Source organism: Rhyacophila brunnea, unplaced genomic scaffold, assembly GCF_057557595.1.
Source record: "Rhyacophila brunnea isolate RB1 unplaced genomic scaffold, BYU_Rbru_1.0 scaffold_111, whole genome shotgun sequence".
Taxonomy (NCBI): Eukaryota; Metazoa; Arthropoda; class Insecta; order Trichoptera; family Rhyacophilidae; genus Rhyacophila; species Rhyacophila brunnea.
In genome coordinates, this window is record NW_028232765.1 from 380,833 (window position 1) to 402,054 (window position 21,222).

At 25.3% G+C, this 21,222-nt stretch overlaps 1 pseudogene; it reads left to right on the forward strand.

Annotated features, from left to right (window-relative positions):
* The first annotated feature begins 19,291 nt into the window (after positions 1 to 19,291).
* Positions 19,292 to 20,500, forward strand: LOC147078238 (uncharacterized; annotated as a pseudogene).
* Positions 20,501 to 21,222: the final 722 nt, after the last annotated feature.

Below are 21,222 nucleotides of genomic sequence, written 5' to 3' on the forward strand. Positions count from 1 at the left end.
AACCATTTGTACAGCCCATACAAAGATAAACTTGTGGGTTGATTTGATTTTATCCGTTTTCTTATTGTGCATTAAAACCTTGGATATATTTTTAGAACAGTTTAATGTAAATTGTTTTATGAAAAATTATTACTTTAATCTTATAAACAGATCAATATATCTTTTAATGATGATTATTTGATATTAGCCATTTAAATTTGTTTATGAAAAACAATAGAAATTTATCTTTAAAACAGATCAATACATATTTGATGAATGTATTTTCTTGACTTATAGTCGTCGAAATTTGTTTAAGAAAAACTACGGAAATTTGAATTTGGATCTGATTAATAAATTATCAATGATATTTATCATGTTTACTTGATTTTACGGGCTAAAATTGAAAAAAAAACTATGGAAAATTAAATTGTAAACAGATTAGTATGTTTTTAAATAATAATCTTTTTGATTTTTGGGGCTTAAATTCGTTCCTGCAAAACTTCAAGATGTTCTTTAGAACAATTTTTACTCTTTGTTTTGATGATTTATTGATTTTATTTATTTTCAGCCATTTTAATATGTTCGAAAAAACCTTTAATTACTCTTTAGAATAGATTGGATCAATATTCTTTCGAAGCCATCATCTTCACAATATTTCCCAATGTATCCTCATATTTAAAGACTTATCAGTATAAATTTTTTTCTAATCCTAATGAGTGTATATATGTAAGCACCACAAAATCATTATTTAAAGTTATACCTTAAAAGAATACTTTGCATTTGGTAAGTGAAACATTGCCACAAAGTTAAAAAAACAAAAAATGCGAGTTTTGAAGAAATTACATATATAATGGTGTTTTTTAAAAAATACATTTTTTTGAAACAAAATCGGTTTTATATCGTAAAGTCGATGAATATATGTGTAAGCGACATTCAAGAAACATATAGGCCTTTAAAGTTTTTTAAAGGATTACCAATGGATATATCTCCCGTAAAATTATTGGGTTTCTCGATAATAATCAATTATAAAAATATCTGAAGAATTTGTCCCTTTTAAAACCCTTGGTTTTTTAAATAAAATGATGTATTTTTTAGTATACTTCTATTTATAGTCTGAACAGCGCTTAGTCTATTACTTATATCAGACGTAGTTCCACGTAATAAGTAAAACGATCAACTTTCATTTATCAAAATTCCATATAATTAATATTTAGATGAGTTTTTTGTGTTCAGCACCATAAAATATGCCAGTTAGTTGCACTTATCAGAATCCTTATAAAGATCGAAGAAAATAAAATGTTGGTAAATGATTGTTAACAAGACACCATTGACTCATATTGATTTTTTAGAAAATTAAATAATACAAATTCAAAGTATGGCTATAAATTTTTATTCGCAAAAAAATAAGAAGAATCTTTACATTGCAAAAAAAATCTATAATGATGCAATGATTTTTTTGAAATAAACTGCAAGATCAAATTACAAAATAAAATGTATCATGAGAATATAAAAAAATGACCAAACATATAAAAACGTAAAATAAAAAATTAGAACTCAAAAAATATAAGTGGCAAAGAATAAAAGCTCTAGTTCTAAAAATCAGGCATTATATTTTATGCATAAATAAAAATTTCTTATTATCAAGCGTGAATGTAATCATGTCAGGTATTTGTTTAATTATTACATCAAAAATGTGCGAAAGCAAGGAAATTTTTCATCTGAAAATAAAAAATTCACATTTAAATCAAAACCAAGACATAAAATTATACCGAATTGAAGGCACTTATGGTAAATATATCGCCTCAAATTCGAGGAATTTTGATGAAAAGAGGCCATACACGTTAAGAATGATAAAATATACTTCCAATGCTTTTTATAACATAATCCTAAGAGATAGAATGACTAATTATTTGGTATATTATCCCGGTAATTTATTTAGTTCAATAAAATTGACCCCAAACGATTGCAAGAAAAAAATAAGAACTAGATGGTCATAAATATGCGATAATTCATGCTATAAATGAAAAGGTTCATTTTAAGCCGTGAAAAAAACTACATGAAAACTAAAATTAACTCACATTCGCTGATAATTTAAATATCTTATCAAGAATTAAGCGCAGCTAGATTATAAAAACATTATTTTTTGATATTATACACACAATTAGTTAGAAAACCTATCACTTTTAATATGATTTATCGGAATCTTAACATTTAAATGCATTTGTTGATGTAACGTATCAATAACAACACTGTTAAAAACATATTGCGGTCCATAAAATCAATAAAATTTATTTGTATAAATTATATAATATGATATAATTACGCCATTATATAAATGTACACTCATAGCTGCATTTAATTCTAAAATTCGAACTATATCTAATTTCAGCAATTGAAATTATTTAAGTTAAAATGAGTTCAAAAATTATTAAACAGTTGAATAAATATGCTGAACTACAATTTGCAGTTTAAGTCTAATAAAAAATTATCTTTTCTTATATGTCTTTTTATATCTAGTCCCATCAAAAGGAATTAAATCAGAAAAAAATAGCGTGGGTTTATTTTAAATGTCTAATAATCTTATTTATGGCGATTTTACAAAAAAAAAGGAAATTTTAAACAATAAACAGAGGATTCTGATTAGAGATTCTATAATTGTAGGTGGGAAATACATTTAAAGATTGATCTTTATACTATACCATAAGATAACCTAGAAATCGAAAAAAAATAACACGCCCTAATATAGCAGACATATAAAAAAAATAAAACCCGGTGAAAGAAACTACAATTATATATTTAATTATGATAAATGGAAATATAAAATATTTTGTAAACGATGATGATATCACAATTATACTTCAATGAAACTTCGGAATAATTTTTTTAAGTAATAAGAACTTCCATGGTTGTATATAATGTTTATATAATAATAAATTAATATCTAACCACATAGTTTTCGATATCACAAAATATAATACCGCATATAATATTTCACAGGTTTTAAACAAAAGATATTTGTACAGAAAAACCTCTATGACACTCTAATATATAAAAACTACTTTGTTTCGTTTATAACAATCACAGAATTCATGAATTTAACAATATATCTTAATGTTATAATACGGCTTATTGACCCATTCTGATTCAATGAAGCTAGAAGGTAAATGTTAGAAATATCAGCTTAAGTATGTCAAAAAATTGTTTTACTCAAAAAAAGTATCGGGGATTTTAAAGATAATACAAACATATGAATACAATTATTTTTTTATAGCATAAAAATGTTTTTTTTCCAATGACTTAGTTCCTTTTATGTGTTCCTAATCAACTGGCTGATTATCATGTCATTAAATTTGTATTCCTGTTTAAAATAATTATATTTGACACTTTTCATTTTATATTCTTCTTTACAAGTAGCAAAAAATATAGGTATTATTGTAAATATATTATCCCATTTCTTTTCATGTTATATCAGAAAATTATGCTTATTATTATTTTTAATCAAATTATTTCACTTTCAATCGTTTATTTGCTTTGTTATTTATTTATGAAATTGATTTATATCATATAAATAGAGTTTTATGTAATTTCAAAAAAAAATTATTTTATATAAAATTATAATTTTTTTTGATGGATTTTTCCATTTATATATTTTATATAAATATAGTGGTTTTAAATTTTTTCTCATTGTTTATAATAAGAGTTTACCCTATGCATAAACATAAGAGTTTTGTGATAGCCTTAATCCAAATATTTTTTTCATATTTTATTCTTATTAAATTTTTTTTAGCCGTAAAACGATCATCTTTTCGACTATTGGCCACTTTCTAAATTATATTCTGTTTTCAGGTATATTTTTTTAAATCTTTTTTTATGCTCTAACTATATGGTTTTCCAAGTATCATAAGATTTCAATTGAATGTAGCTTAAAGAGCTCCTTTTATTTATCTTGAATATTTTAAAAGCGAAATTGTTCAAAGTCACAATAATTTAGAGTTAGAAAAAATTTAATTTTCTTTTTAAATGTGAATAAGGTTTTATTTTAACAGTATACTAGTTTTTTGGTAAAAATATGATTTTGTAAGTCTAGCCTGGATTAAAAATCCTAATAGAATATTTAATAAACCACCATGTCACATGTTCTATCTAGCACATGATTATTTCATATTTTATAATATAGATCAAATTCTACTGCTTTTAAAAAAAAAAATCACGGCCAGCAGAAAAAATCAAAATACTGTAATTAGTGTTAGCAAAAAATTGGTTTTGTTTATATCACAAGCACAAAATCGTCGTGCATTAAAATCTATGAAGATCTAGCAGCAATTTATCAGTATAAAAAGTTTTAAATCATTTATTGTTTTTCTCATGGCTAATCTACTGTTATTTTTATATTTAGACAAAATCCTATAATTATAAATCAAAATAGAAAGAATGTATATATATTTTCTGCGTTAGCATGCTATTCGTTGATTTGGTGCATTAAATTTTATTTCTAATTCGGGCTTTCGCTCAAAAAATCACCTTTACTAGTTATATTTATATGTAAATTGGCAATAAAATAATTTTTTTTTGCCGAATTTGCATTTTCCAAGAAAATATTTTTTTCAAGCTTGTATGTTAAATGAGTCGATAAATTTACCTATAATTAAAAAAAAGTGCATTTTTATTAGACTAGTTTGATTTGCATTTTCCAAAAAAATATTTTTTTAGCTTCAATAGTTATATTTATTTGTAAAATAGCTTTAAAATATTTTGTTTTGACAAATTTTATTTTCTAAAACAATCTTTTTTTTTAGCTTCAATGGTTATTATAATCGATGAATTTACTTTTTTTTTAAAAAAGTGCATTTTTTTAATACTAGCTTTGAGTTATTTTTTCAAAAAGATTTTTTTTAGCTTGACTAGTTATATTTATCGATAAATTAATCTTTTTTTTTAAAAAGGGAATTTTTGTGATACTAGAGATTGATTTATTTGAATTTTTTTTTTATAATATTATTGTCGAATTTTTTGAATTTTTCTATAAAAACTCTTTTTTTTTCACTAGCTGGATTCGTTTTAATTTACTTTATCTAAATTATTGCAGTGTAACAGATAAAATTGATTATTTTGAACGATAATTAACCCTATTTTTTCAAATTAACTATTTTTCAGAGAATCTACTGCAGTATTTTATTTGACTAAATATTTTGAATGGAAATATATTCATCAAAATTAAAAAAAAAAGAATCAAGAAGCGTAAACAAGTCAAAAAATTTTTTTGAGTGATATTTATAATCTTTAAATTAACATTTTTAATGTATAATAAAGTTACAAAATAGATTTTTTGATTCTTTTGAAAAATAACGAAGTACCAATATCTTAAAAAGATAGTTTATCCTTCATTAATTATTATATTTTCTGCATATTTGTTTTGGTAACCAGAAGTTCAATTAGATCCAAATTTTGAAATTGGAATTTTAAAATATATTAATTGTCAAAAGAGTCATAATATGATCAAGTATCGCTTAAATTTCTTTTTTTTTAATTTTTTATTTATTTATCTTTGCTCAGCTGATATTGATAGTAATTCACATAAGGAGGATATGGTTCGCAAAAAAAACCAAAAAACAAATTCTATAAGAAATTACGGGCAAGTATTTATAAAATATTTAAGAAATTTAAGTAAAACTGAGACACAGGAACTTAATTCATCATGCGAGAATGACCCGACAAAAAATCTATTAGAAAAAATTATGAAAGACGAAAACCATAGAAAAATAGTATTTGATTTGAATTTTTCGTATAAAATGAAAGTTTGTGGATACGAAAAGCTATTTATAAATAAATTCTTTATGGGAATACTGATAGAAATATGCAAGAACAATGTTCTTTTGGATATTTTGAATTCAGCAAAAATTTATGAAAATGATGATAGCGATTAATCCGCAACATTTGAAATTTTTAATGAATTTCCCACGCTGTACTATGAAAAAAATAAAGGTGAAGATGATCCAGGAATATATGAAGATGTGATTTTAGATTTTGAAGGAGTAAGAGCAAGTGAAAGGCAGATTAAAGAATTGTTTTGAAACTTACAGTATTTGAATGAGAATGAAAAAAAGCTATTGTCTTTATTTAATTTTACTCTGGACACAGAAATCTTAAAATCTATGATTGATATCATACAAAAATCTGATATAGGTATTCCTAGGGAAATCATTGAACAAATTACGTATAATTTATCTGATGACCCCGTATTTCTAAATTTTAGATTAAAATATGATCACGAAAAAATTAATTATGGAAGAAATAATGGAGAGCTCTTGGTGGCCATGATACCACCAAGAAACCCCATTGATAAAAAGAGTTTAAGCAATTTCAATACATCTATTAAATTTAAGTCAAAATTTCGAAAGGGTGAAATAAAACTGCTAATGAAAAAAGTGGGTCCTAATTTAGGGCATTTTCTTTGTAGGATGGCATTTAAATATTATGAACATGAATACCAGCTTACTGAAAATGATGATCTTGTGCATGCCGAATACGATTTTGATTATATTGATTTTGGGGATAAATAATTAATTGAGGACCAAAATATAATTATTTTAAAATTTTGTATGGTTTTTTTGAGAAAAACATAATTCCAAAGAACTTAAATAGTAGCATAAAATAAATATTTGATGAAATTGGTATATATTCTTGTAAAAACTATTAACGAAGAACATTTTAAATATAAAATTAGAAATTTTTATTTTAAATCCATTATTTTATATGATTTTTTATATATAACAGCAAGATAAATGGAGTATAATTAGCTTGTATGCAACACACGGGGTATAAAAATAATATTTCCATTAAATTTGTTTTAAATGTGGATTTTAAGATTATTTAAATACAAAAATGGTTTTATTTCAGTTGAATTCAAAGTATAATTGAGAAATACACGATTTATATATTTAATGCGATATATTCAAATAATTAAACTGAATAAATTTGTAATTCTTAAATTTATGCGAAGAATTTATATAATTAACAGTATTTAGAGGAATTCTCAGCTCAAAATGCACCATTTTTTCAATTTAATTATATTTTTAGTGAAATATTTACAATATTCTTATGTGTAAAAAAAATTATATGAACCCGCTCTATTTTGTAATTAGCACACACGATAAACATTTATGTTAAACAAGGAAAATCATTTGATCTTCTAAAAATACATAGAAATATGATCAATTGTTTTTGATTTACCGTTCTATGTCGAGCTTTTATAATATAAGATAGGGCTGAATTTTAGCGTAATTTATTTGGATTATCTTGTGCCTTAAACTTGTAAAAAAAAATATTAAAAATCGCAAAAAAAGAACCCCGATTTAATATGGATGATTTTTTGATTTTTTTAAGACTACTGTAGACTATAGACGAAATAGATCACAATTTTAAGGATATATGAATTACAAAATAAATGTTGATGTAGAACAACATTTAACTTAAAGCATGGTAGACATATATAAAATCCAGCAAAAAAAATCCAAAAGAACCTTTTCTTTCTGATATATGATCTATAAATCAATAAATTTTTTTAATAATCGATATATATACAAAAAAATATCAATTTTTAGACCTAAATAAAGTTATACTTAAGTTAGTCATTTAAGAACATTTTCTTCTGATAAAGTAAGCATAAAAAGATATGTAAACCCTATACACAATGTAAATTTTATAAGATAACCAACAAATTATCTGATAAAAAGACAAATTCCATAGATATATCGCTAGCACTAATTTACTAATAACCAGTAAAATCGCATATTTATTGGTTATACACTAAAAACCATTATAAGATCCTAAAAATAAATATTTACAATTTATATATCTTTAGATGCAAAAATAAACCCCAAAATAATTTAAAAATTCAAAGCTGTTCACACATAAATACATTGCATACAAGTAAAAATAGAATGACTAAAAATGGCAGCTATTTTTATTAAATCTTATTGTTAATACTAGAAAAGATGAAGATTATTAAAATATGTTTATTTTAAAAAAATAAAACAAAGAGACTTTTTATACAGTTACTAAGAGCTGTATTTAATCATGGCTCGATTTAATAAATTAACGCTGTGATAACCTATAATAGACTGACATTTATTGATTATAATGTGACTGAATAAATATTTTATTGTTAATTTTGTAAAAATCAATTATATTAATAATTTCATATAAAGTTTTTTTATCTAATAAATGTGCAGTGATCATGCCCCATATATAAAGATACCACAAATATAAGAGTCTAGTTTGAATAAAAATATTAGGCCAATGGATTTATTTTAAATGCAAAAAATATAAAAGCACATATCAGCATTTTTAAATTTATAAAATAACATTATCTGAAAATCAAATAATGTAAAAAGTTTATTTTATTATATTACGTGATTTAAATGCTTTCTGTAGTGCTTAATTACAAGCTCTTAAGACAGAAATACATTAAACATTTGTGATTTTTTATGATAAAAAGTTGCCAAAGGATTAGAAAAATACCCAGACTGTATTTATGCCTAAAATTTTCTAATAAAAATATAATTTATGTCTTTTTCGAATATAGAATGCAAAAAAAAACCACGAAAAAAAAACATTTAGAAGGCATTACAAACTATTTTACAAAAATTCTTTGCCTAAGAGACTAAAAAAAGACTGTAGACTTCATTTTATCTACTGAAACTATAACGGGTGAATTTAATTATTTTGCAAGTTGGCAAGAGAAAATATCCTTTTAACTTAATATTTTGTTCTTATTTCACACAAAAAAGTAGTGTAAAAACGAGAAAATAATGCATATTTGAATTTTATTGTATTTGCGATTCTTGTCTTTCAAATTTTTATAGTATAAAAGGGTAAAAAATTGCAAGTTTAATTATTTTTTTAACGATCAATTCTTGTCTTTACAATTTTTACATTTCCAAATCAACTATAATAGAAACACTTTTTATTTATGACGATTAAATTAACTATAATGATAAATACGCCAGACTTTTCACGATATTCGCATTCTTTTATGCTAATAATCTTGTAAGATGATTTTCAAAAATAAATAACGGCTGAAAAATTCAGTTTCTTCAAATGAAATGATAAATAAAATACGGACTTCTACATGATTAAATAATTCAAGCTTCCAACTAAATTTACAATAAGAGCGGCGGAAATGTTAATTTTAAACTAACTTAAATATAATTTATAAAATAATCCAAAAAAGCAAAATTTGTTTATTACTTTATATTTTTTATGGCTTAAATACAGTCAATCCCCATTTATAAATACATTTTTGCTAAATGCAATTGTTGTTAAAATATAGAGTCGGTGCAATCTATTAAAAAGTATGATGTTTATCAATTTTGTTAAGAATATTTCAGCCTTAATTTTGGCAATATTAGTTGTGTTTCTGGCTTAAATAAAAATAAATAGAAGGGAAATTCGAAAAATCAGTTTTACTAATAAAAATTCGGGATGAATTTGTCTTAATTCGGTTATATTTATTAAATTGATGGTAGAGACTACTTTTAGTTGTATAAGAACCTTTGATTTACAGCTGTATTTACCTTGTGTTATTCATACTTTTTGTTCCCCATACTTGCCATAAATTCGGTTCTTAATAGATGGCAGTCAATATATGAAGGAATGTGTTCTATTTATACTTTTCTTCTCCAAAGAAAGTATTCGAAAATCTAACACTATTTTTATATAGTATTTTAAGACGGTAATTTTTATAGCTCACCGGCTCTGCTCAGTTATTAAAGTGTTTCTAAATTTTCACCTGTAAAGTATATTGTGTAACGGTTTTTTTCTTGACATTAAATCTCCTCTTTTGTTGGTAATTCAAATTTTCATATTGTTGTAGAGGGAATTTAACTGACATGCATAAAAGCCAGCATTTTTTTTCTACAAATTAAATCTCTCCTTGCTGGGAGTTCAAATTTATATATTGCGGTAGAGTGAAGCATACTGACATGCATTATATCAAGAATATGAACTAGACGATTATAAAACCTCTTAAATCAAATGCATTTTTTTAGCCATAACTATAAGATTATAACGCACAAAATTCCTTAATATGCAGCTGTTTTTTTATAAAAAAATTGAGATAAATTTTTGATTTATGCATCAAATCATACGATTAATCTTAAATTTGCAAGTAATCAGCACACAAAAAAACATATAAAATACTGGTTTTCCGTTTGAATATGATGTATGCGCACTAATATATCATTTGTATAGCCCCAATTTAGAAATGTAATAATATTTGAAACGAAGTAATCCTAGACATTAAAAAAGAAATTATTTCAAAAACATGATTTTAATTTTATAATTATGATATTATTTTACCCCCAATAATATTATACTGCTTTTTTTAAGGTGCCAACCACTGGATTTGTATATTATAAATTGTAGGCAATAATACTAATAAAAAAAAGACCTTTTTTATATTTGCATTAGAGTAGAAAGTTCATCTTATTTCTTTAAGAAACAAAAATATTGATTGCGAATGCAGAAAGAAATATTGGTGTATTTACGCAATGTGCAGGGTGAATATACGAAATAGATGAACGGCAAAAGAAAAGTATAAGAAAGCAGTAATCTGATACCAAAGATCTTAATCATTCTAGGTACTTGCATTCAAAAAAGATTCCCCTGTATTTAAACTTAACATATAATTAGCATAAGAAAGCTATTTTTAAAACCAACAAATATAAAGGTCGCAAATGATATTTTTTCATATTAATTTTTAACCATCGTGATCATTATTGATGAATTTTCCAAAATATTATCTTTGGATATAGAAGTTGATATTCCTACTAAAGAAAGGGGTATAGCGAATGATATTCTGGCTTAATATTCATGAAAAAAAAAGTATTAGAGATAGGTATTCAAGGTTACTATTCATACTAAAGAAAATATCATAGCGAATGATATTCTGGCTTAATATTCATTTAAAAAGAGTATTGGCGACAGATATTCACTTTAGTTTACTATAAACAATTTCTAGTGTGCATTTAATCTAGTTATATATAAAAGTAATTTTTTATTTTTTCTTAAATTATTACATAATGGATAATATAGTTTTTCAAAAACTTTTGCTTAGAATTCTGATTGCTTGTTGAATCTAATTTCATAGTTTCGGCCAATATTGTTTCTTTTTTGTTGAAACTTATCTAATTAGATAATAGTTTATATACACTAACGGTAAAAAACGAGGAAATTATCTTTTTTATTCTATTTAGAGCATATTAGAATTATAGAAAAAAGTTTGTGTGCGAAAATCCACCATCTGTGATTAATTTAATGAAACAAAAGACATTATCGAAAATTGATGCATAAAAATTTAATTTAATTTTTCATTTTAGTTAAAATATCTTTTGTTTTTAACCAGTTGGAATTGATATAAGTTTTTTATTTGGTTTTAAAATCAAATATCATTATGTTTTGAACAAAATAATTTGAATTGCTATTTAAATATGAAAAATACATTTTTACCAAAAAATTATTGTCAAATTTACTCTCCAATATATATTTTCATTTATTTAAGACCCAAATATGCCAAAAGAAACACAATTGACAATAGGATATAATATTTTTTATGCACTCATATGATTAGATTCAGGGAATTTAAAATTATTCTACGAATTGGTATTGGATTTCAAAATAGTTAATTTATTCCGCCTACTGCAGAATATACAGAAAACACAGATAGGTTTTTTACGATAAAAGAACGCCTTTTAGTTTAAAAATACATATTTTTGTGGCACTAAAACTTTTTTAATCGATTATCGAGCGCAAGTGCAAATAATAAAAGTGATATTTGGTGTAATAGGTATTTTTTACAGAAAAGGTTACCCAATCGTATTGGTCATCGTGATCCGCTATATCTTATTTGTATGTATAATACTGCATAAGTATAATATTTAAACGTAAATTACATTTAATATAAATAATGTTAAATTTTTTTATACGTGAATTGTGGGATTTGAAGGAACCGATATTCTCATGTCATTGTTTTTGGAAATTTTTTCCTCTTTTTTTGAGAATTTTTCTCAGAAGGTCTATTTTTTAGGTTAAGACTTCTAGATTTATTGCCCTGGCACTGCTATGATAAAAAACTTAGAAAAATGATACTTACATGTATCTATAGATCAAAAATTTATGTAGGCTTAAATTATGATAAAGAACTTAGGGAAACTGTAATTACATGTATCTATAGATCAATTATTTTTATAGGCTTGGGATATTATAAATAACTTAGGGAAATTATACTTACATGTATCTAAAGATAAATTTTTTTATAGGCTTAAATTATGATAAAGAACTTGGAAGAGAATATTATTTAGTGCCCACGGATAAATTATTTTTTTAACCTTACATATGATAAAGAACTTAGAGAAACTGTAATTACATGTATCTATAGATCAATTATTTTTAAAGGCTTAAATTATGATAAATAACTTAGGAAAATGATATTAGTATGTTCTTTATGGATCAATTATTTTTACAGGCTTGGTATATCATAAATAACTTAGGGAAATTATGCTTACATGTATCTATAGATCAATTATTTTTATAGGCTTAAATTATGATAAATAACTTAAGCAAAAAATATTTACATGTATATATAGATAGATAAATTATTTTTTAAACTTACACGGTAAAAAGATAGAAAGACCTTTTATCGCCTCAAAAAGAACATAAATGCTTATTTAGCAATGATTTGTAGATAAATATAGAGTTATGTTTGTTCATATTACATTTATTATGTCATTTTATCTAGTTTTATGATCAAATCAGAAATTCAGGTAAGTCGACCTTTTTTTCCGCAGAATTATTATCTTCACTTTGTATTTTATTGAGAATAATATCGTTTTTATTTTCAATTGATAATATTTTATCCTCTATTTTATGCAGATCCTGATTAATGATAATATTTTCGATGATTTGATCATTTTTTTCGATATTAATTCCAGAAACAACATTTTTAGTTTGTTTTGGGAAATCGTCATAAAAAAATCGTTGGTATTGAGGGGGATTATCTTCGAATTCAAATCCGTAGAAATTTCTTCTGGCTTCATTTCCCAGATAATTTTTATGGGTATAAATATTGGCTTCATTTTCGTGGTTTTTATGTATATTATTTTCCTCATCGAAATGATTTTGTTTTATATCCGTATATTCAGAATTATTTCTATTAGAAATGAGTTCATTATTTATTGATTTGGTTTGTATTGAAGACTCACTTCTTGATCTTTTTAGCCTTTCAAGGGTATTAAAAACATAACCGTTTCTAAAATAGTTTGCTCCCTTTTCTTCATTCCGAAAGCGGTTAAGTAAAACGTTATTAGCCAAATCTGGTTTTTGGTTGGTGTGTTGCCTTTCAAATGTGCTATAGAATGAAAAATTGCCTTCTATTTCTTTGAGATTAGAGGTACTGTAGTTTTTTTCTCTATTTGAATGGCTTTTTGTCAATCTCCAGTATCCGCCTTTTCCAGGAACATTTTTTTCTTTTTCGACTTTCTTGAACATTTTATTCATTGAAAGATTATGTCTAATTGAATTGTGCCACGCCGCATCGTCTCTTTTGTAAAATCCATAATTTTGAGATATCCAATCATATATTTGTTTAAGTTGCATCTGCCCATTTTCCGATGAATCCAAAGCTTTGGCGATTAGTTGGGCATATGAAAAAGGCGGTTTTGTGTAACATTTTTCGATGTTAACTTTATAATGTGCTTCCAGTTCGGGATCATCGGTGTAAAAGACTCTTGGATCGTACAGAGACAATGGTTTAGGCTCTGGTCTTATTATGAACAATCCAGGATCAAGATAAGGTTTATTTCTATTTGAACTATTATTCATTGTTATATGGCTGTGGTAATTTTCGCTTATAAAGGAATCCTCAGTGAAGGAATCGCTTTCGAATGGATAAATATTTAAAGGGTTTTCGTTGAATATACAGTAGTTTCGAGCATATAAATTTCTTTCATTTTGACTCTTGAAATATCTATTTTTCTCAATGTTTTTTATTTTTTCATTTATTGAAGGAACTGTGTTTAATTTAAAAGGATTTACCTTTTCAGTAAAGAATATGCCTCTATACAAATCATTTTTTCCATATTCACCCGAGAAAATCCTTTCGCGGTAATTTTTCTCGTCAAAGAAATCATCATTTTTAGACAAATTTCCTTCTATTTCATTTTTATCATTTGAAATCCCTTTAAACTCAATACTTTCATCATTGGGCCTTTTGTGGGTATTTATTTTCAAACTTTTTTCAGTAATATTGCTGCTTCTAATTTTATCCGCAACGTTTATAGCACAATGAACTTTTTTATTTAAATTCTTCTCAAGGATGGTCGTATTTTTTTCATTTTTACTATTATCGCTAGACTGGGTATTTTCAATGCCGTCTATGCTCATAATATCTATACCATTTGGTTCCTTTTTATCTTCAACTGCGAGATCTAATATTTGGATATTTTCCGGTTCTTCTATATATATATTGTTTTTATAATGGTTATCTAATTTATTTTTTCTGTGATCACAGCCTTTAATTTTATATCGAAAATCTCGACTTTCTTTTATTGGCTCAATAACCTCAATATCATTATTTTCTAATTTATCATTTAGGTCGCATTTATTAGATTCAATATATACATCTTTCTTATTACATTCATCGGATTTAGTATATACATCTTTCTTATCACACTCATTAGATTCAATGGATAAATCATTCTTATAACATTCAATACAATCACAATCCTCTTTATTTCCACAATAAAAATCTGGTCCTTCTTCTTCTCCAGATCCAAAAACCATGGCATCACTTTCATAAATTCCACATCCTTCCATTCCATAATTTAGACCGAGGTCCTTCTTCCTCAAAAAATCATCATTCTCACTACATAAACAAGAATTTACTGACTTATCAATCCCCAAAACATCAATAACGCTTAAAAATTCATCCCGTAAACACTCACTGTCTTCTTTTTGCATACAAACATCTTTGAAGCTAGTAACACTCAAATTCGATCTCATCTGGCTTGAAAAAATAAGTATCGGAAAATAACATCTATTTATTTTTTTAATTAAATCATCTTATATTAAAATCAGTCTAAGAATTCTTTTTCATCTCGACCGATACGGAAATTTTTTTGTGCTATTTTTTTTATTGATTTATTGTGGTCATGACATGGTTTTTAAACATCTTTAAAAGGTTATATTTATGTAAGTTGGGGCTAAAAGAAATTATATTCAAATATAAATGGATTTAAATCATATCAACATTATTACATCGTAAATATATTCGATATGATGTAGTTTAATTATATGCATAGATCTATACCAAAAAAAACATGTTCGTCGATTATTTCATTTTTAATATAAAACTGACGTGATAAATTAATTTCAAGAAAATTTATAATCATTTCTTAATAAATTAAAATCAAATGTCAGAATAGAATTGCTTTATTTAAAAACCAAAAAAAATAATATTTTCTAATTTTTATTCATAATATTCTATTATACAGTTATTTATATTTGTAAATACCTTTCATCATATTCTATGATACTAATGAATTTATATTTGTAAATATTTTCATTATATTTTATGATTCTAATGAATTCATATTTGTAAATATCTTTCATTATATTTTATGATTCTAATGAATTCATATATAGGAATTACAAGCTTTTGTTTGGCATCAATAATCTTATTAACAATAATTTATATTTTAAGACACGAAGAAGATTATTTCCTTATCAATAAATAATATATTTAAATTTTCTCGCAAGTTGTTTACCTTTTTACTCAAATGTATTTACATTACTCTTAACAAAGTTCAAACTTTCTATATTTTAAAACTATAATTTCATGATGATAACCAAATAAATATCTCCTATTAATCAAAAGCATCTCTAATTAAAAAGAATTTATTTCACTATACAATATTTCCAGAATCAGAAGCTTACTCACAAGCCTAAAATGTATCGTTTCTTATAAAGCATACGCGAACCTTTCAAAAAATATCTCAATTCAAAATAGAAGCAATTCTACTAAATTTAGATTAATTATAATTTATGTGTCTTGAATCTCTTTTTAAATTTTTTTTTTAAAATAAGAGACGAATTTAACTAATTTTCTTAAATTTATTTGGTCGTATATATCTTCTTTTAAAAAGTTCATTTATAACCCTTAAAATTTTTCCTTATTTTATGCACCCCCTTATGGTGTCCTTCACATTTATGTTACCATGTTGTTCTCCTTAGATTAGACCTGTTTTACCGCGCGGCAGTCGATATAAAGTGGGGATGGGATTCCATCTACTTTCTGTCGCTGTTTAATTATGCTACCACCACAACTCTACACTTACCCATATCCTTGCTGAACAGAGAATATTCATCTAATTTTCGGGCACGTTTTCGGCATCTTACACAGCAACCCTTTTATATTTGAGGCTTATCATTCTTGTTGTGGTTCTATTTTCTAGTTTCGACAAACCGACTTCTTGCGGCCATTTGTCGTTTTGGGTAAATTAGGATGAATCCCGCGTGCGATGCGGTTAAAAATCAGACTACATTTTAATGTATTTCTAAACTAATTGCACCATCTCATCATGAAAATTTTTTAATATTTATATGTATGTATCAATATTGAACGTCTCTAAAGAAGGTGGGGTATTGAAGAAGACTATGGAGAGGAGAAGATGGCCGAAAGTATAAATACGCTGTGTTTACAGAGAATCAAGCAAGCTGTGCCTGGGAACAAAAACTAAAATTACGACTATAAATATAGCCCTTAATAAAAAATACTAAGATCAATATTGAAAATTCCATAACTCGAATATTGCCATACGTCATAACTTGGGATGTGTTGGCTACAAAATACCATAAGTCGTATATCTAGGTGTTAGGAATCCCAAAACAATCAGAAGCATACACACAAACAATAGAAATGCGACATGCACTTAAACTAATAAGTCTTGAGAGAAAAAGATTGTAAAGATGATGAGGTGAAAAGAAATATCAGCCAAACTTGTTCTATAGAGCAATATAAAGTTTACTTGAGCAACTATAAAAAGCTAAAAATCAAATTAATACATTGTATAAAGATTATAAAAACTTAAGAATTCCTGAACAGAGGCTATTATTTTATCTATTTAAACATCCTTTTCTTAAAAAATACACATATATAACTATGTTTATTTATTTTTGTGCTATAACTTCTTTAATAGATCAAAGAACCTTTTTTTGTTTCCATCTAAATATTTACCAATTCTGTTGTTATGGAATATAAGAATATTTTTTTTGTCTATCTAATATTTACCAATTCTGTCGCTATAAAATATACCATAGCGAAAAAAATGTTATTTATATAAATATTTATCCATTCTGTATGTAGACACTTTAACTCATCTCATTTGAGGGAAGAAGAGTAGTTGATGAAGATAGATCAGGGGAAGGTGTTAAAAGATGTATCAAAGAGTTGTGCAATATTTCCAATATGCTGACCACGTCTAAATAGATAAAATTAATAAAAAGAAAATTAACCCATAAATAAATACAAAATTTTGTATGTATATAAAATTACAGAATAAAAAAGCATTAAAAATACACATTATTCATTTAAATAATGTACTGATTGTGTATAAATTCTCATATAAGGCAGTGATATGTAGCAGATTTACTGAAATCAATTAAACCACCATTATTCAATATTTTTTTCTTGTGCGAAGTTACATTTTCGATTCTAATTTAAACTCAAATCACAGTTAACTATAATATTATACTAACCATTGTAATTCTGTTTGTCTATCTTGATATCCCAGCAACATTGTTCAAATTTATCTAGAAATTTATATTACGCTAAAAATTGAAGTCATGGTGATTTAATGTGTGATAATATACCGTTTAGATCATTTTATTTATATCCGCAATCCATTGGCATATTTATATAAATAAAAGCCACAAATAACCCATATCTCTAAAAATTAATTTGCGATCATAAATAAAATCTTTATTAATAGAATGAAATAAAAAATGAATTTTATTTAAGGTTAATTTTTTATCTGACTTTTATAGTTTGTAAAAATTATTGTGAGATACAATCCTTAAGCAACCTTCATCAATGCCTTTTATTATCTCTATTTGTGCTAAATTCTTGATAATGCCCCTTATTCCATATAGAATGAAATTATAACCATTCATATGTACAAGCATGTAGTTTTTTGTATATCGACGAATTAACAATTAATTTGCTGTTAAATTTCTAAATACGTTTGTGTATGATTTCAAAGAATACATACATTTTTTGATAATTATAAAGAATCAATATCTAAATACGTTTTTGAATGATTTCAAATATAGTCATGTGTAATTTTAATAAAATCCACATCTAAATATATATTTGAATGATTTTATAGAATTCTCATATAAATACATTTTTGAAGAATTACAAATACAGTTCTGAGAAATTTTAAAAATTCCATTCTAAATACTTTTTTGTGTAATTTTAAAGAATGAATTTCTAAATACGTTTTTGAATGATTTCAAATATAGTCATATGTTATTTTAATAAAATTTTCATCTAAATATATATTTGAATGATTTTATAGAATTCTCATATAAATACATTTTTGATGATTACAAATACAGTTCTGAGTTATTTTTTAGAATTCTATTCTAAATACTTTTTTGATCTAATTTTATAGCATTCTAGTCAAATATACTTTGATATAGTTTTAAATAATTCTAGTAAAATTCTTTTTTGTGTAATTTTAAAGAATTCTAGTCTAAATATATTTTAATGTAATTTTGAAGAATTTTCGTTTAAATATATATGTGAAAAATCACAAATACGAATGTGAGTTATTATAGAATTATAGTCTAAATATATTTTAATGTAATTTTGAAGAATTTTCGTTTAAATATATATGTGAAAAATCACAAATACGAATGTGAGTTATTTATAGAATTATAGTCTAAATATATTTTAATGTAATTTTGAAGAATTCTCGTTTAAATATATATTTGAAAAATCACAAATACGAATGTGTGTTATTTAGAGAATTATATTCTAAAATATTTTAATGTAATTTTAAAGAATTATAGTCTAAATACATTTTGATGTAATTTTAAAGAATTCTTATCTAAATAGATTATCTTCACCCATAATATAATTATATTTTCCTCTTCATCATGGATATATCATCAATTTTCCAAATAGATTTAAAATTACAATTTCAAATATTTTTAATTATAAAAATGGATCAAAATTAATTAACCCCGATCAAAAATGCGAAAATTTCTTTTTACGTCAGAATCTGTTGGTGAAGGCCATCCCGACAAAATCTGTGATCAAATATCTGATGCTATTTTAGATGCCCATCTTCTCCAAGATCCATTCTCAAAAGTTGCATTAGAAACTGTAGTAAAATCCAATACAGTAGTATTAGCTGGTGAAATCACAAGTAAAGCAAAGGTGAATTACAATGAAATAGTAAAAAATGTGATAAAAGACATTGGTTATGATTTTGATGATATTTTTGATTACAAGACAGTAAATATTCTATCTTTTATCAATAAGCAAAGTCCAGATATAGCAGGTGCAGTCGGAAATAACGATAAGAATATGGGTGCTGGGGATCAAGGAATAATGTTTGGGTATGCGACAGATGAAACAGAAGAAAATATGCCGATTACCCTTGTTCTTGCTCATAATATCGTGAAAAAACTTCGCGATTTGAGAGAGGTTGTTGGATGGATTCGACCAGATTGTAAGTCTCAAGTGACTGTTGAGTATCTTGAAAATGAAGGCGCTTTAGTTCCTCTAAGAATAGATAATATCGTTGTTTCATGTCAACATAGCGATCAAATAGAAACGGAAGAAATTCGTAAATTTATTATTGAAAACGTTATAAAAGAAGTTGTTGAAAAAACTGTTCGCAATAACCCTGCATTTCAACTCAACGCTGATGGCGAAAAAGATTTTAGAAATCTTTTAGAGGGTACTAAATATCATATACAACCCAGCGGTAAATTTTTAATTGGTGGTCCAACAGGCGATGCTGGTCTAACCGGAAGGAAAATTATCGTTGATACATATGGTGGATTTGGTGCACACGGTGGCGGCTGTTTCTCAGGAAAAGATTGCTCTAAAGTGGATCGTAGTGGTTCCTATGCTGCACGATGGATCGCGAAATCCTTGATCCATAACAGAATATGCAAAAGGGCTCTTGTCCAAATATCATATGCTATCGGAATGCCAGAACCTTTATGTGTTTTCGTAGAAACTTACGGAACGGGAAATTTTTGCAACGAAAAGATTCTTGAAATCATCTCTAATAATTTCGATTTGAGACCAGGTGCTTTGGTTGAAGAGCTCGGACTAAGAAAACCTATTTTTAGAAATACTGCCTCTTTTGGACATTTTGGAAATCAAATTTATCCTTGGGAAGTTCCTAAAATTTTTAGGGGTGAAGATTCCCCCGGAATAAATAAATAATTAAAATATTTTATCTATCTTAAAATTATAATGCATAAAGCTTTTCATTTTATATATACGGTGTTTAATCATAAGAACTTATTCGCTATTGAATGATATATTTTACATCTTAAAATTATAGTACATAAAGCTTTCATTTTATATATACAGTCGTTTATTCATAAGACTTATTCGCTATTGAATGATATGTTTTACATCTTAAAATGGAATGGTAATGTATAAATTACCATAAGCAAATTAAATAGATAAAATCCCATCAGAGGCATTAGAATAAACAATAGGTTTGAGGAAGACACTATCCATATTATTTTTGAAAGAAAGAATAAGTATAAATATAGTTTCTAAAGCAAAAAATACTACTTGAATCTATGCCGGGATCAAGAAGACACTTGAATTACCAAGTCTTGAATTGTAAATATTCATATGGAAGATTCTAAAGATAACAAAAGAAAACGATATAATTAATAAGTCGTGAAAAGATTTCATATGAAAGATTCTAAAGATAACGCAAGAAAACAATATGATTAATAAGTCGTGAAAGAAAAGATTCATAAGAAAGATAACAAAAGAAAAAAATATGATTAATAAGTCGTGAAAGAAAAGATTCATAAAGAAGATTGCAAAGAAAATAATAATAATATATGAGTCTTGAAAGAAATGATTCATAAGGAAGATTGTAAGATAACGAAAGAAACAATAGAATATGTAAATCTTAAAAAGGT